This window comes from Triticum dicoccoides, chromosome 6A (genome assembly GCF_002162155.2).
Source record: "Triticum dicoccoides isolate Atlit2015 ecotype Zavitan chromosome 6A, WEW_v2.0, whole genome shotgun sequence".
In the NCBI taxonomy this organism is placed as follows: Eukaryota; Viridiplantae; Streptophyta; class Magnoliopsida; order Poales; family Poaceae; genus Triticum; species Triticum dicoccoides.
This window is the reverse complement of record NC_041390.1, coordinates 119,966,281-119,973,040: the sequence shown is the minus strand read 5'-3', so window position 1 is coordinate 119,973,040 and position 6,760 is coordinate 119,966,281.

Here is a 6,760-nt window from a genome sequence, read left to right as displayed (position 1 = left end):
GGACGCTCTGGATTGTGAAACTGTGACCAGAAAATCTTTTCCACTTCGCGATCTTTCAGATCTCGAAAGTGTTCGGTCGCATCAGCAGCACTCGCTGCCAAATCCAGATAGGTATCCTCCACGCTCCACATCCGGTCCAACGGAGCAAACTTTGGATCGAAAAATTTCCTTCGCAGCATAGAGGGCTTTCCAGCCGCAATCCGTTTGGCCTGACGCAGCTCATCCTTCGCAGCTCTCACCGCAGAGCGCGCGTCCTTGGCATTGGCAACGGCCTTCTCTAAGTCCGTCTGTTTCGCCTGGTCTTCTTTCTCAAGAAGTCTGCAACGACCTGCAACACTCTTTAACTTTTCGGCCATCTCGGCCATCTCTTCCTTGCTTCGGCAATGAGCAGCCTGTTCGGCTCTTAGCTCTTCAAGGGCTTTCTTGGCAGCCGCATCATTTTTTCTGGCTTGTTCTTTAGCTCGGGCAAGTTCTTCCCTAAGACTCTCCACGGCGGCCGCACCATCAGCGTCAAGCACACACATCGTAAGACACTGGCATAAAACTCTTCTTACCTGATGCCGCCCAAGGAATTACATACCTTGAGCCTCATCAAGCCGCTTGTTGACAAGTGCGATGTCGGCATTTGCCACGTCCAGTTGCCGCTTTAGTTCGGCAAAATCATCAGTTCGGCTCGATTCTGGACACCCCGCCGCCTACATTCAAAGGCGACATCTTAGACATGGGATTATGATCCTCCGCGTGCCGTCATTTCTTGACGACGCGCAGAGTCTTAGGGGCTACTATCTACACAGGGTGCATCTTATTCATGCGCAACTGACAAAAGTGTACATTATCTAATGTACCTCAAAACCCGTCAGTAAACTTTTGACGGCCTCATGCAATCCGCTCTCTGCGAATGAGATCCTTTCAATCACCGTGCCCATTAATGCATGGTGCTCCTCCGAGATAGAAGCTCGCCCCAGCAGAATCTTTAGCTCCTCCGACCAAGCACCAGATGGTGCCGGACTTGTCCAACGACCTCTTTCGAAGGCCAGACGCGGAGAACCTCGGGGGGCCACATAGCTATCTTCCGCCCCTGCCGGATTCGGAGAAACCCTCCGCGACGACACCTCAGGGTCGCCCGCCTTGCTAGCCGGCACGGCAGGGGGAGGCATCCCGCTCTCCGTCATCTCCGGAAGGAGATCCCCCGAAGACGAGCTCTGCTGAGAAGGGCTGAGGTCCGAGCTACAAGGTAAAAATTCGGTTAATCTTCTCAGATCTAAATCAAGGATTTCCCTCGTCCCTCAAAAGGAAAATCTTTCTCTTCTTACGGCTCGCTGGAGGGCTGATCCCCTTGAGCGCGTAGTCCGGCCGAGGAACTCCCCGGCGTCAGACCCTCTGACGAGGATTTTTTCCCCCGCTTTGAGGCCATGGTTTCCGGGTCATCAGAGGCGGCTCTCTTCTTCCCCTTAGGAGAGGAATTGTCGGTTCCTCCCTTCGGAGCAGCCTCCTTCGAGGAGGCCATAGTTTCCTTGCCCTCCCCCTTGCTTCCCTCCAAAGGCATTATCTCCAACATCCTGACCAGCACGGGATCTGGCCTGGTTTCGGGAAGGGGAGCCGGACACCTGATCAGCTTTGCCTTCGCTATCCACTCCTGTTTAAAAGGACAGCTCTTTTAGGGGCAAGTTTATGACAATTATACGGATAGAAGGTCCGGTCACAAGGTTGCTTACTTGAGTATCCGGGCGATTACAGCTTAGGCCTGCGTCCTCGGTTAAATCCGGACACATCTCTCGTGATCCGAAGAACAGTTTATACGTCTCCACGGGCGTTGCGCCCATGAAATTCTGGAGAGCTCGCGGTCCCTCTGGATTAAACTCCCACAGGCGAAGGGAGCGATGTTTGCCGGGCAATATTCGGCGAATCAGCATGACCTGCGTCACCTTGACCAGGCTGAGGTCTCCTTCCAAGAGATCCTTAATGCGGCCCTGTAACAAGGGCACGTCTTTGGGCAAACCCCAATCTAACCCTCTGTTAACCCATGAGCTAGCCGTGGTGGGGGACCCGAGCGAAAGGCAGGAAGCGCCACCCACTTGGTGCTCCGGGGAGTGGTGATATAAAACCACTCTCATTGCCACAAGCCTAGCTCCTCTTGAAAAGAGCCCTCGGGCCATGGAGCATCAGCATTTTGCTTATAACAGCGCCTCCGCACTCTGCGTGTCGTCCCTTGATCATCTTCAGCTCCACTTTGAAAGTCTTGAGCCATAATCCGAAGTGAGGGGTAACACGGAGGAACGCTTCGCATACAACGATAAACGAGGAGATATGGAGGATAGACTTCAGAGCTAAGTCGTGAAATTCCAGCCCGTAATAAAACAGCAGTCCCCTCACAAAGGGTTCCATCGGGAAGCCTAACCCCCGAAGGAAGTGAGACATGAACACTACGCTCTCACCGGGCTGGGGACTGGGGATAGCCTGCCTTTGAGCAGGCAACCTGTGCGAAATTTCGGCAGTCAAAAACTTAGCCTCTCTCAACTTTAGCACGTCCTCCTCCGTGACGGAGGAGGGCATCCATCAGCCTTGAAGGTCGGAACCGGACATTGTCGAAGGTCTGAGGCACCCGGAATCTGGAGCCTAGGGTGTTGGAACTCGAGGCGACGGGCGAACTCGTTTTGGGATTGGAGAAAAGGAGTAAGGCCCTGGTCTCTTTATAAGAGGTTGAATACCAGGAGCCCTCCCCGTAACCGTTTGGGACTCGCCTTTAATCAAGAAAACATGCTAACGGGCACGATTGGGTTACCCACGTCCGTATTTATGAGAATCCCGTGAAAGGGGGCACACGATCTCTACTTTGACAAGACGTGCCAAGGAAACTGCCTCGCAAAACATGCTGAGGTGGAAAAGTGAAATCGATTCAAGTAAAGGACTTGGCTGAGAGCCGGACACTACTCTTGGTGTTTACAATCTTCTATGAAGGACTTGGAGGAGGAACCCGCCTTGCAATGCCGAAGACAATTTGCGCGCCGGACTCATCGTCATTGAAGCCTGGTTCAGGGGCTACTGAGGGAGTCCTGGATTAGGGGGTGTTCGGGTAGCCGGACTATACCTTCAGCCAGACTCCTCGACTATGAAGATACAAGATTGAAGACTTCGCCCCGTGTCCGGATGGGACTTTCCTTGGCGTGGAAGGCAAGCTTGGCGATGCGGATATTCAAGATCTCCTACCATTGTAACCGACTCTATGTAACCCTAACCCTATCCGGTGTCTATATAAACCAGAGGGTTGTAGTCCGTAGGCAATCAACTCCATATACAACAATCATATCATAGGCTAGCTTCTAGGGTTTAGCCTCCTTGATCTCGTGGTAGATCTACTCTTGTACTACCCATATCATCAATATTAATCAAGTAGGACGTAGGGTTTTACATCCATCAAGAGGGCCCGAACCTGGGTAAAACATCGTGTTCCCTGCCTCCTGTTACCATCCGGCCTAGATGCACAGTTCGGGACCCACTACCCGAGATCCGCCAATTTTGACACCGACACTAGTGGTCTTGTTAATCATCAACACTTGATGCTCTTTATTGATTTTTACCTTCATCGATTTCAGCATTACAAAGAGCTTGGGAATCGTTTCCGTTATCCCTTGCATATCATAGTTCATCACGAAGTTCTACTAACTTGGTGATGGTGACTAGAGAATTCTGTCAATCACTATTTATCTGGAAGATTAACTCCCACTTGATTCAAGCGATTGTAGTACCCAGAAAATCTGACCACATGATCACTGCTTGAGCTATTCTCCTCCATCTTTTAGCTATAGAACTTGTTGGAGACTTCATATCTCTCAACTCGGGTATTTGCTTGAAATATTAACTTCAACTCCTGGAACATCCATATGATCCATGACGTTCAAAACATCTTTGAAGTCCCGATTCTAAGCTGTTAAGCATGGTGCACTAAACTATCAAGTAGTCATCATATTGAGCTAGCCAAACATTCATGACGTCTGCATCTGCTCCTGCAATAGGTCTGTCACCTAGCGGTGCATTAAGGACATAATTCTTCTGTGCAACAATGAGGATAAACCTCAGATCACGGATCCAATCCGCATCATTGCTACTAACATCTTTCAACTTAGTTTTCTCTAGGAACATATCAAAAATAAAACAGGGGAGCTAAACGCGAGCTATTGATCCACAACATAGATATGCTAATACTACCAGGACTAAGTTCATGATAAATTTAAGTTCAATTAATCATATTACTTAAGAACTCCCACTTAGATAGACATCCCTCTAATCCTCTAAGTGATCACGTGATCCAAATCAACTAAACCATAACCGATCATCACGTGAAATGGAGTAGCTTTCAATGGTGAACATCATTATGTTGATCATATCTACTATATGATTCACGCTTGACCTTTCGGTCTCAGTGTTCCGAGGCCATATCTACATATGCTAGGCTCATCAAGTTTAACCTGAGTATTCTGCGTGTGCAAAACTGGCTTGCACCCATTGTAGATGGACGTAGAGCTTATCACACCCGATCATCACGTGGTGTCTGGGCACGACGAACTTTGGCAACGGTGCATACTCAGGGAGAACACTTATACCTTGAAATTTTAGTAAGGGATCATCTTATAAAGCTACCGTCGAACTAAGCAAATTAAGATGCATAAAAGATAAACATCGTATGCAATCATAATATGTGACATGATATGGCCATGATCATCTTGCGCCTTTGATCTCCATCTCCAAAGTACTGTCATGATCTCCATCGTCATCGGCATGACACCATGATCTCCATCATCTTGATCTATATCAATGTGTCGTCACATGGTCGTCTCGCCAACTATTGCTCTTGCAACTATTGCTATTGCATAGCAATAAAGTAAAGCAATTATTTGGCGCTTGCATCTTATGCAATAAAGAGGCAACCATAAAGCTTCTGCCAGTTGTCGATAACTTCAACAAATCATGATCATCTTATACAACAACTTATATCTCATCACGCCTTGACCATATCACATCACAACATGCCCTGCAAAAACAAGTTAGACGTCCTCTACTTTGTTGTTGCAAGTTTTACGTGGCTGCTACGGGCTTAAGCAAGAACCAATCTTACCTACGCATCAAAACCACAACGATAGTTTGTCAAGTTGGTGCTGTTTTAACCTTCGCAAGGACCGGGCGTAGCCACACTCGGTTCAACTAAAGTTGGAGAAACTGACACCCGCAAGCCACCTGTGTGCAAAGCACGTCGGTAGAACCAGTCTCGCGTAAGCGTACGCGTAATGTCGGTTCGGGCCGCTTCATCCAACAATACCATCGAACCAAAGTATGACATGCTGGTAAGCAGTATGACTTATATCGCCCACAACTCACTTGTTTTCTACTCGTGCATATAACATCAACACATAAAACCTAGGCTCTGATACCACTGTTGGGGAACGTAGTAATTTCAAAAATTTCCTACGCACACGCAAGATCATGGTGATGCATAGCAATGAGAGGGGAGAGTGTTGTCTACGTACCCTCGTAGACCGGAAGCGGAAGCGTTATAACAAAGCAGTTGATGTAGTCGTACGTCTTCACGGCCCGACCGATCAAGCACCGAAACTACGGCACCTCCAAGTTTTTGCACACGTTCAGCTCGAAGACGATCCCCGGACTCCGATCCAGCAAAGTGTCGGGGATGAGTTCCATCAGCACGACGGCGTGGTGACGATCTTGATGTTCTATCGTTGCAGGGCTTCGCCTAAGCACCGCTACAATATTACCAAGGATTATGGTGGAGGGGGGCACCGCACACGGCTAAGAGATCAATGATCAATTGTTGTGTCTCTGGGGTGCCCCCCTGCCCCCGTATATAAAGGAGTGGAGGAGGGGGCCAGCCAAGGAGGGTGGCGCGCCCAAGGGGGGGAGTCCAACTCCCACCGGGAGTAGGACTCCCCTTTTTTCTATTAGGAGTAGGAGAGGGAAGGAAGAGGAAGGAGGGAGGAAGGAAAGGGGGGGGCCGGCCCCTTCCCAATTCGGATTGGGCTTGGGGGGCGCCCCCTCCCTTGCTCCTTTCCCCTCCTTTCCACTAAGGCCCAATAAGGCCCATATACCTCCCGGGGAGTTCCGATAACCTCCCGGTGATCCGGTATTGTCCCAATCTTACCCGGAACCTTTCCGGTGTCCAAATATAGTCGTCCAATATATCGATCTTTATGTCTCGACCATTTCGAGACTCCTCTTCAAGTCCGTGATCACATCCGGGACTCCGAACAACCTTCGGTACATCAAAATATATAAACTCATAATGAAATTGTCATCGTAACGTTAAGCTTGCAGACCCTACGGGTTCGAGAACAATGTAGACATGACCGAGACATGTCTCCGGTCAATAACCAATAGCGGAATCTGGATGCTCACATTGGCTCCTACATATTCTACGAAGATCTTTATCGGTCAGACCGCATAACAACATACGTTGTTCCCTTTGTCATCGGTATGTTACTTGCCCGAGATTTGATCGTTGGTATCTCAATACCTAGTTCAATCTCGTTACCGGCAAGTCTCTTTACTCGTTCCGTAATACATCATCTTGCAACTAACTTATTAGTTGCATTGCTTGCAAGGCTTAAGTGATGTGTATTACCGAGAGGGCCCAGAGATACCTCTCCGACGATCGGAGCGACAAATCCTAATCTCGAAATACGCCAACCCAACATGTACCTTTGGAGACACCTGTAGAGCACCTTTATAATCACCCAGTTACGTTGTGACG